This window comes from Zonotrichia albicollis, chromosome Z (genome assembly GCF_047830755.1).
Source record: "Zonotrichia albicollis isolate bZonAlb1 chromosome Z, bZonAlb1.hap1, whole genome shotgun sequence".
Classification (NCBI taxonomy): Eukaryota; Metazoa; Chordata; class Aves; order Passeriformes; family Passerellidae; genus Zonotrichia; species Zonotrichia albicollis.
The window spans coordinates 27,891,357-27,902,519 of NC_133860.1; the positions used below are offsets into that span (position 1 = coordinate 27,891,357).

Here is an 11,163-nt window from a genome sequence, read left to right on the forward strand (position 1 = left end):
AGAAAGTTCTAAACTTTAATTAAAATGAATTTCTAGCAAAAGTGAAGTTCTAAGAATCTGTTCCTTTGCTTCAGACTGTAAGTCTCTAAAAGCCACCACATATTTACAGTCTACATTGCCTTGTTTATTCCCCATGGTACTCATATGGACACTGTTACTACAGTGCTTGGGTCACACAGAATCTGCCTCAGGGAAATACCATCTCATTCTACAGACAGGGAATTGATGCATGAGCAAAGTGAAATCTTCACAGTGATCTAAAAGAGGCTCTGGAAGAGTTGATTCCGCACTTCCCAAATAAAAGCTGCCATCACAGACACTAGAATATCCTTCCTCTGCTTAGCTATGCTCTCAGACCAAAGTAGCATTATACCTAAAACCAATACAAAACAAATAACCTGCGAATACTCTAGCATTAGAGGATATGGTCCTCTCACGTGCTGAATTAGCATAAATCGTGATTGAGTCAGCTTTGCTATTGCTGCTTGCATCTTCTCAAGTTTCACTTGCATATGTGGATTGAGAACCCAAGATGGCTTTAAAAAGAATCAGCGAGTTACAGGTCAATAAAAAACTACCACCACAAATAATTGTAACTATGTATTCTCACATAAAAGGAGAACCTGACCTTCAGTAAACAGTAAAAAGCACTCTCCAGCTATTGACTCATCATGGCACCAGAACTGCATGCTTATATTCAGGAAAGAATTCAGAAATTCTGATGAGTCTGTAAAATCTTTTTTTTCAGCTGTAAAGTAATTTACATTGTTCCCCTTTTGGTTAATTGAAGATAAACTAAATACTTGAAGACAGACCAAATAAGCTTGCTCCTCCCTCCCTCCCTCCCTCCCTCCATCTCTTTTTTGAGAATTAGTGTTCCAGCAAAAAGAACATACAAACTATTCGGAATTTTGTCATGACGTTTCACACACTTTTGTCTTATACATCAGGAATAAAATGGGACTGCCAGCTGAGTGGAGATTCATACACCGCCTAATGGTCTGAGCACCTTAAATAATCTGGAGCACCTGGAAGTCTTATGAGGCCAGCAGTCTCAGCCTGTATACACTCCATCAGTGATTATTTGGTATTCTGAAAGTACTTCAAAATCACATTAGAAAAATTGAATGATTTTGCTTTGTGAAACCCACACAGATTGTTACATAATACAATTAACATCTAGCAGACAGAAGCTGAGGTCTACTCTCCTAATCTGAGAACAGCTCTAGAAAAGCATAAAATGTACCTTCACATTCCATCTCATTTCAGGATGTGTGAATGGCAAGCACACACGTACACCCAAGAGGGACTTAGAAAACTGCTTAAGTCTGTTTATAATGCTCTTGATCAAAGGAGTGGTACATCTTTATACATTCTTCCCAGGGTGGTCCAGAAGAGAAGATAAGAAGATCTTCTTTTGAAATGTTCTATTCAAATGGTACCTTTGTTTCTAATGAGTCTGGAAAAAGAGTCAGAGCAGAACTGAGAAAAAGAAGTGGATGTTAATTAACAGTATGAATCCTGTATATAAATCAGTTTTTAGTAGGTCATTAAGTTAGTAAAGTTATGCTAAAATACATGAACAAAGGACATAGTGTCATATATTTACTTATGTCTTAAATACTCTTAAATAAATGCCTTATTATATTTTGATGTAAGTTCTCTTCATGAGAAGAGATCAGAACTTCCAAATTATAGTAAAAGAAAAGGAAAAAGCAGCATGTTTTTATAACTTAGGAGCAGCTTCAAGCTGTTGCAAAAATACTAGTTAAGATGGACTATCCACAACTTTTTAACTGGACTTAACTCTTCTTCATTAATTCAAGCCTAATAATGTGGTCAAGAAATCAGTTTTTGACTCACACCCACATATTCAACAGGCATATTAATTATACAAGAAACTGGCTGAAGAGTCATGCATGCTAGGCCACAAGGTCTTTCCTAAAAGACCACCCAAACTCTGGATGTGAAGACGAGAGAGAACATGCAAAAAAATGGTTGTTTTGGAAGTAATTTTTCTCTTATAGGTTTATGAAACACTCTGAGGTAGACTGAGAGATTTAGCACACCCTCGACCTGTAATTCCTGTCTCAGACAACCAGAATCAATTGATTACTCACTCACAGCGTGCTCACTGTCCTCACAGTCAAATATCTCTTTGTGTTTCTAGCTCTTATCCGAGATTTCAGAGCTTCATTAGACATGGTAAGTATCTGTTCAAAAGCTAACTCAAATGAAAGGATGACGTCACTAAAAATTATGAAAGACTGTGACAGAAGTATTTATTATCTAGTTTTATGTATTTAGATGAATGCACTTGCTATTATAAAGGTAAAATCAAAAGAATTATTTTCTAATACATTGTATTTTATAAAGTAAAATAAATCTAGTTTAAACAACCAATTCAATGCCGTCTTTGCTATTGCATTGTCTGAAAAGTTTTAAGTTTAAACAGAAAGCTATGTTACAGACTAGAATCATAGAAAGGCTTGCACTTTTTAGTAAGAGAGGTAAAAAAGACTGAGAGACTATCTCATTAGGTAAGGAACTGTGGCATTCCAGCAAAACATTACCCAATTACAGTCCTTGCTTTGATGGCTATCTCATTACCTATACAAAAATGTAACGGCCTCACATTTAGAAACTGAGACTAGCTTTCTCCCACAATATTCTATAATCAATGGAAAAGAGAATTTACTATTAACTGCTCTATGTTAGGAGTAGGAAGTCTTTCCAGTCATGTTTCTCAACTCTTGAATTTCTGACATAAAAATTCAACCAATGTTCATAAAGAACTTACAGAATTAATTTGGGATGTGGATTCCATAGACAACAGGACACAGCAAAGTAAAACCTAAATTCCACTTTTAGATGTTACCCTAAGTCCTTTCTAATTTTCTGAACACATTCCAACACAAATTTAAGGTTTTAGTAAAAGTGATAATTTCATTCCACTCAGGTATTTCATAACAGACTTGCACAAAAAAAAAAAAAAAAAAGAAAAAGAAGTTTGCAGTTCCATTGAAAATTTACACTTAGTGGTTCTGAGTCCCTTTTATACTGTTTTTCAGCTTTTTCCCTTCACTTGCAATTTTTTTTACCTTGCATCTGTTGCCTTAAATAAAGTTCATGTATCTCTTCGGAGATGATGATTACTGAATTGTACATTATGGATAAACATACATTTTAAAAATAATCCCAATATTTTAAGGTTTTGGAATTCATATTGAAAGATTCTCCTCCCTAGCCTCCTTGGAAATTGAAACTGATGGGTTACATTTGGTGCTGACAATTATTGCATTTAAGAAACTTGTTCAAAATTTGGAGCACACTTTGAAATGGAATGTGCCATATGCTCACCTTTTCAAAAGAAAGCCTACATTTTAGATTTAGGTATCTAGTTTCGATCATGGTAATAGTGAACAGACATAAGAGTGGGTATTTCTTTAACTAGTCTGCATATAAGAGTAGGATGTAGACCAACATATGAAAATAGAATGCTGTTGATTCTTTCTTTCACATATCATCATCAGAATCTCACAAAACTATACATCTTTAGATTCCTTGCAATTTTAAAGAGACCTTTTTAATATATCCACATTGTATTTTGAATTTATATTTATCAAACATGGGAGTTGTATTTTTAGAATGGTATTTAATTCATAGAGCAATCTTCTGATCCTTTAGTGGAATAACTTCTTTCTGATCACATCTGGAAACCAGTAAAGCAAAAGGGGTGAACAAATACTTTCTTCCTGACTATTCTCAAAATTACTTTTTATCAGAAATCTGTAGAAGTGTCCTCTTGGAGCAGTCAATGAAGTGGTGGTCTCATGAGGGGTTTGCTTGTAATCATATACATAAAAATGTGGTAGAACAGAGGGCTACTACTGTTCTACAGTGGTGACTTTTAGAGACTTGTAACAGAAAGCAGCTCAAGAAAATAATAATTTGTCCAGAGAGGTGGCAAGTACTGCTCCTAAAAACAGAGCAGAATGTCTCTCTATTTTTGTCACACCTCTGTTGCACGGCATATTGCTTCTTGCTGTTATATATTGATGAAATAAAAACACACCCTGCCTCCATTGAGAAATTCTTGCACCCTCAGATATGTGTATTACTGCATGATTAGAAATATGGGGAAATAATCCTAATAACATTAAAAATATGATGCCAAAAATAGTAATTTTTCTATTGCTTGCTTTTTATCTGTCATAACGATTTGTATTATGCCTATCACCAATGTATCACCTCTCAAGCAATTTTTAAAAATATGAAATTCCAGAAAAGATAGCATCCAGTAAGGATGCATTCTATATTACTATTTTGCATGTCACCATTCAGTGCAATACTAAGCCTGTGACACTAGCTACTGGAAGCATAACTGAACTAAATGCAAGATTCTCAATGAGGATTTAAGTACTGGAATATGTATTGAAAATAGATTTTCATTTTGCTTTGTCAATAACAATTTTTGGAAAACCTAAAAAAATGTTAGTCCAACTTGTTTGCCAATATTACAGGAAATGTAGACGATCATTCTTCTCTTTCTGTCCTATGCATAATCTTTTTTATGGCAGCATCAACTGCCATAAAATAGAAACATCAGATCCTGTTTCCCCTGTGAAGATATGGAGATTTCTACCTACCAAGGATACAACTATAATTATAGGAAGTTTGCTTCAATTAGGTAGCTTGGCAATCATTTCATCATGTTTTAAGAGTAAAGTGGAAAAAAATTTTTCCACTTCTTTTCCATTTGATATACATTTTGAACATAAATTTATATTATTTCCAATTGTTAACTACACATCATATAACAAAGAGTACTAGCCTGGCTTATAGTTTTTTAAATGTGTATACTCAAGAACATGAATGACATTTCTTTTAGTTTTAAATGACCATACCAGTATACACTCTTACCAACATTTATGGTCATATTTATAATTTCTAAAATTTGTCTACATGTGTTTTGGATAAAGTTATAATTTTTGCATACCACTGCATGAATGTATTTTCTGGCTCAGTATTCTGAAATAAAAAATATGTCATGAAGAAGATTAGTAAGTATGCAAATTCACAAATTTCATAGATTGCACTGGGGTCATAACATGGATTTTTTTCTCATTCCTCTGCATATCATATGATATGTCTATCTCATAAACATAAACAAGATTACGGGAAAACTGACGATTTCTCTAAGATTCTGTTGGCAAAATCAAATCAAATTTGTGTCATCAAATACTGTTCCAAAGATCTTTCCTTACAGCCTTACAACATATTTCAATCAACAATGAGTAAGACCACTGCCCTATGTCTGCAACAATTAAAGATTATTCACAGCAAGATTAATTATATACACTTCAACAGGAACTTTTAATGAGAAAATTCTGCAAGATTAAAGTTTTAAGTTTGACTAACATGACTAACTCTCCTTCATTGTATCCCATCTTAACAAATAGACCATATCCATGTTCTTCTAACGCCCTAAAAGCCTTCCTTCTCTGTTGCTGTTTTCCCACTTATCATAAGCAGAAACACATTCAGGACTCTGATGGACAGACATATAGCAGTCCTGAGGCTAAATCTAGAGAACATACTGTCTCCTGCTGGTTTGACAGAATATCCCCAGAATATTAACATTTTTATAGTAGTAACTTAGGCATTCCCATGGGATATGGCCATCAAAAGCGAGTTCTTGGTAGTAAAATTCAGAGGCTGAAATGCCAGGCTGAAGGAGACACATGGGCCAGCATTACAGGATGGTCACAGGACCTCAGCATCCTATTGTTTGTCTACAATGCCCTCCCGTCCTAGCCCCCATTTTAGGGACATCTTTTCCACCCAACTCTGATGAAATTATTTAAAACAGTGTTCATTGAGAAGTCCATATTGAATTTTTAAATTAAAAGTGCTGCAGTCATACTTCTTACAGGGCGAATATGTTCTGAAACATTGTAATTTCTCTGATAACCCAACAAGATCTTAAAAATCTTGTTAAAAATGGACTATTCTTTCAAATATAATGTCGTATTGAAATTTTTTTTCACTATGAGGAAGAATTTTATTCAAAATCACACAAATAGCACATGCTAATCTGTGACTTGATTTTTTATATTACTAAAATTAATGTTCCACGTGGATAGTGTTCTGTAATTTGTCAACTTGTTCTGATGTGGTCTATAAACAATTTCACAAGCCTCCCTCCCTGCCCTCTGTACATACTTTCCTAACAGCTATTGATTGACAACTTAAAAGTAAATAGTGAAATTTAACTGAGCGTGGTTTCCACAAGTGGCATGCACCCTATATCTATAAAAGCAAACATAAATAATGTTCTTTCTAATTCAGTTCACTTAGACCTTGAGATTACAGCATGAAAAATACGAGATAGTAATATTTAAGGTGAATTCCTGCACTGGTATTTGGTTGATAATTTTTATTATAAACTTAATTTAATCAATTATACAGTTGAAGAACTAAGAGTAAGATAAGACTTGTTAGATTTGGATCTAAGTTTCATATCAGCTTTATAACCTGGGAAAAGAAGGCAGAGGAGCTGTATGCCATCTGTTCAATTCCGTCCTTAATCTGTGGGCTGCCTTATGGTTAGCTTAAATGAAGGAAGCAGATACTGACTGACTTCCAGGACCAGCTGTACTGGCCAAGATCACTGAAGCTCCCTTCACTCGAGCTCTTGCAGGCTTCCAATATTGGGGAAGGTGCCAGAAGGCAGAAATAAGTACATCAACCCTGCTGCAGCAGGTGACTGCTAAAACACCTGTCCAGAGGATTACAAATGGGGCACAGTCTATCTGACCTCACTGGTGTGATTACTGAATCCATATTGTGCCAGTGTATTCCACATAGGACTAAAATAACTCTCAATTTGTCCAGAAATTGTTCTAAGTCCGATAACACAAGTGTAGGCTGTAATTTAGATCTCAGCAATCTAAATGCAGTTGTTTAAACAAGAAAAAAGAAAGGGAAAAAAAGCTGGGTGGGGTTCTGTTTGGGAATATTTCAGAGTATCAGTCCTACACTGGAAATGACACGGATTCTTTTTTTGCTACACTTCCCCCTATTTTTCTTCCACATTTACTTTCTCTTCACAATGCAAGTTGCAATGTAATATATCAGAAAATTCTAAGCATGTTAGCTTTCCTCACAGAATAACAGGTATCATTTACATACTTTGAAACACCTCCAAGATGCAAGGAAGTTTAAAGGACAGCCTTCTACGTCATATTTCTTGGGTTAAATAAATTACTGATCTTGCACTTTAAAACTACTGGGAGAAAAATGCTATGTTAAAAGGGTTGATAGCAAACACAATCCTAAAATATGCACTTTTAAAATCTTCTAAATTGGGATACTAATTTGCATGACCAAAATTTGCATATATAGATTTAACCCTCTGCATTCCGTCAGAATTTTTCTGTAAGTAGGCCCCTTAATTTATCGTATGTGCATTAAGACACAAATTTTTGTTATTCATATTAACTCTTAAACTTTGATTTTTAATTGCAAACTGACTATATATCTTTAAACGTCTTGAACAGAATAAGTACCAGGGAATTTCACTGCTTTTCTTGAAAGTCTTAGCATAATAGGCTTTATTTCCAATTCAGTTTTCACTAAATTGATCTCATACTTTACATAAAACTGTGGCATTAATTGTGTAAGAGTATTCTCAGTCTTGACTGCTTCTTTATTATTATAAGAGCATACCTGACAGATCCAATATACAGCTGAGGCCCCTAGGTTTTGCTTTGAATTGATGCTAGATAACGTTTTGAAAATTAAACTTTTCCATAAAATAAAAGGTAAAAAATTCTACTGTTGTCTGATAGAGCTGAATGTGGTTTTTTGAGGCATTCAAGAGTTATACGACCAGACTGCACTTGTAAGAAAAGGACACTGTCTTTACCACTTCAAACTCCATCTCAGTATTTTATGCAAATGGACTATTTTTCAGAAGTACTGATCATCCACACACACAACTAAAAGAGTAAGATGCACATTTTGTGAATTTGAAAACTGTCTTCACAGAGTTTTCTTGATCATACAACAGTAAAATAATCAGGAATGGCTACAAAATACGGTAAGTATTCTTTGAGGACTGTAGTGAGGGAGCATGTTGCAGACCAGTGTTTTTAATATTATTTGGCTGTGAGGTCCCTTAGGACATTTCAAACATTTCTATAACTGCATTTACTGCCTATTTTGAGGGTTTACTTTTCAAAGCATCATGCTAGCAAATGTTTAAAATTCCTTTTTAAGGAATTTTTTGGGCCTAATAATGCATTGTTGAGAAATTCATTTAATGCACATAGGAAACAAAAGGAGAAAATGAAAACGTGTCCTATATTACTTAAACTATATAACTTAAACTTTTCAAAACACAGCTAGGCAAAAGCTATAGTGAAAGAAAATAAAAATGCACCTTCAGTATCCATTAAAATGAGACATCTGAATTTATATGAGTTTCTTGTCTGATTAAAATAATGCATACAAAATTAAAAACATAAATATTAATTTTATGTACCACATAAGATGAAGAAAATGAAGGAATAATGTTTACATTTATGGTTGACTCATTAGTGTTTTATTATGTGAAACACTAGGAGGCATCAGTTGGGTAAAAAAAGAGTTCTTTTGAAATATTATATGAAATTATCATAGAATTTATCAGCTTTCTATTTCCATACTTCTAAATGTTAAGGCTGTACATTTTAACTAAATTATGCAAATGGGAAAAAACTCTATTCTCACTGATAAATGACATATTCAATAATACAGGGGCAGCACTTAATTTCTTGGCTATTTTCAAATCAGACTGCACACATGCAACACAAATAACAGTTTTTAAACCCATTATATTTTAAAAAATAAGAGAATAAAATAAGATTCTTTAGTTGTTATTCAATATAATAACTTCTGCTAAATCTGTGAAGCCCTGACACATTTTAGGCACACTCCTCTGCTCATAAGCTCTTAATATGGTTAAGTGCAGTGAATTTAGTGTAGTTCTAGACACTTTTTAGAGCCTAGTCACTTTTAGTAACTTTAAATTGTGATTACAGAAAAATATCTAGGCAAATATCTTTTTTTAAAAAATCCAAGAACCAAGAATCTACCACATTTTATTTGTTTTTCTCCAAAGTGGTGTATTAAGAAGTTTTTATAAAATTTGTGTAACAATGCTACAAGTGGCTGTACTTTCACTATAAAGTCATACATGTCCAGTAATGGTCAAAATTAGTATTCCATGATTTGAATTACATTTAAAAATGACTAAGCAACAGAGTTCTAGTTGTCTCATACAATAATCACTTAAAAATGAAGTGTGTCTTGATATGCCACAGCAATCAGCTTTTATTGCTGTCCAATCAAAATGACATGTGAACTGCCTAATCCTTCTTTTGTAAGGCACATAAGACTTTGTTGTCACTGTTGGTTTTGTGAATCGCCCCTATAAGCTGGTCTGATTTCCTAGAGATGACAGATCTCAGTGAATAGACAACCTCTCCTGCACTGCAGTCAATGAGACAGTGACAATAAAGTGGAGGGCTGAAGACACTAGCTTTTAATCACCAATATGTATCACTGATCATCAGTTCTAAGAAAATGACCTTAAAGCTGGTCAGAGGACTCAAGTAATTACTTCTAAAAATAGTTTAAAAATTCAGTTTTTCAATTTTTCACTTGCACCATCAGTGTTTGCTGAAAAAAGTTCTTCTGAATCCATCTTGCTTCTAAAGCAGGATCCAAAATTCTATTTTCATCATTTTCAAATATCAGAACTCTAACTCTGTTTGTTAAGCTCAAAATTTTCTAGCTTTCAGAATTAAATGTATTATTTTAAAAATATTTTGTACCGAAATCATTACAGCGCATAAATGAGGATATAGCAAAACCTCTCTGCTGATATCAAATAGCAAAATTAAAAAACATAAAATGCATAAAAAATGTAAGTGTTTTGGCCATGATTCAGGATGCTGAAGCAAGGACTACAAATTCTTGGAAATTACATAACAGTTTATATAGATTCATCTCTATCATCAGTTTTTTTTGAAAAAATACCAATACACCTTACTTGATTTTTGGAAAAATTATCACACAATTTTGAATAATTATATCAAACAGATAAAAATGGACCTTAATGTATCAAACACCAAGCCTTTTTTCTTTCAAGAGCCTAGTAACAATTAATGACTTCTTCCTTAAAGAAATGTAGAAATAACTTCAGCTGTATCTGAAAATGAACTAAACTATCCTGATGAACAATAAATTAATCTGTTCTAGAGAAAAGTAAAACTGAAAGAAATTAAGTTGGCAAAATATTCTATTCACAACTCCTGATCAGTTCCTAAGTTTCTATATGATTACTTTTATCTATTGAATAATGAGTTACCAAAATATTTCTTAAGCAAACTTTTGTGAAAAGCTTCAGGAAACTTCATTTCTCTTTGTCTTTAACATTATAGGCATTTTTTAAAAAAGAAACAATTAAGAAAGGTATGTCTGGTTTTAAATATACATGTTGCAGGTAGATGAAATGTCTAAAAAAAGGGAAAAAATGTGGATCCCATATTGGAAGAAAATTCACAGTAAGAAATTATTTCAATTAATTTTCTTATTATGGTCTAAAACTAGGAATTCAGGAACATAACTGTAGAAGTCTTAATCTCCCACACTATTCATCATTTAGTACCAATTTTAATAAGGCTCCTAAACTTACATTTCCTTTTTTCTTGGCCAAATAATCTTAAGAGGATGCAGACAGTATTTGATCCCTGCATTGTTTTATAAGACATTGAAAGTGACATTCTTTACATCTCTATCCTATGAAAGTTTTAGGACAGGCAAGAGGTTTAGTCTCTTTGGGTCCTGATCCTGTAAATTGTTATCCCTGTGACTTGCTCATTTTCTTACAAGTAGTCTCAGCATTGACAGTGGGACTAGTTGTGTTAGAACTCCTCGCATGAAAGAGCCTTTCCACGTTCAGGTCCCAGAGCTACCTTCTCATACTATGTAGAGCATATTAGTATAAACATATATGAACAGTGAGTTTTTAAACTAAAAGTACATGTGCAACCAGGAACATAGACACCTGGGATTAAGGGCCATTGTCTTGTTTTTCAAGAATTTTTTCTATTA

The 11,163-nt window shown here is 33.5% G+C and overlaps 1 protein-coding gene across 12 annotated transcripts in view; it reads right to left on the reverse strand.

Moving 5' to 3' along the window:
• Positions 1–11,163, reverse strand: part of MEF2C (myocyte enhancer factor 2C) — a 134,787-nt gene that overhangs the window by 107,764 nt on the left and 15,860 nt on the right. For 2 of the 12 annotated variants that reach the window (XM_014273214.3, XM_014273213.3), the window contains exon 2: positions 1,247–1,459. The exons of 9 other annotated variants lie outside the window; for them this stretch is intronic. The gene's annotated coding sequence lies outside the window, so the exon portion shown is untranslated. Of the gene's footprint in view, positions 1–1,246; positions 1,483–11,163 lie in introns of all 12 variants that reach the window. One more of the 12 variants, XM_074532553.1, reaches the window with a different exon arrangement.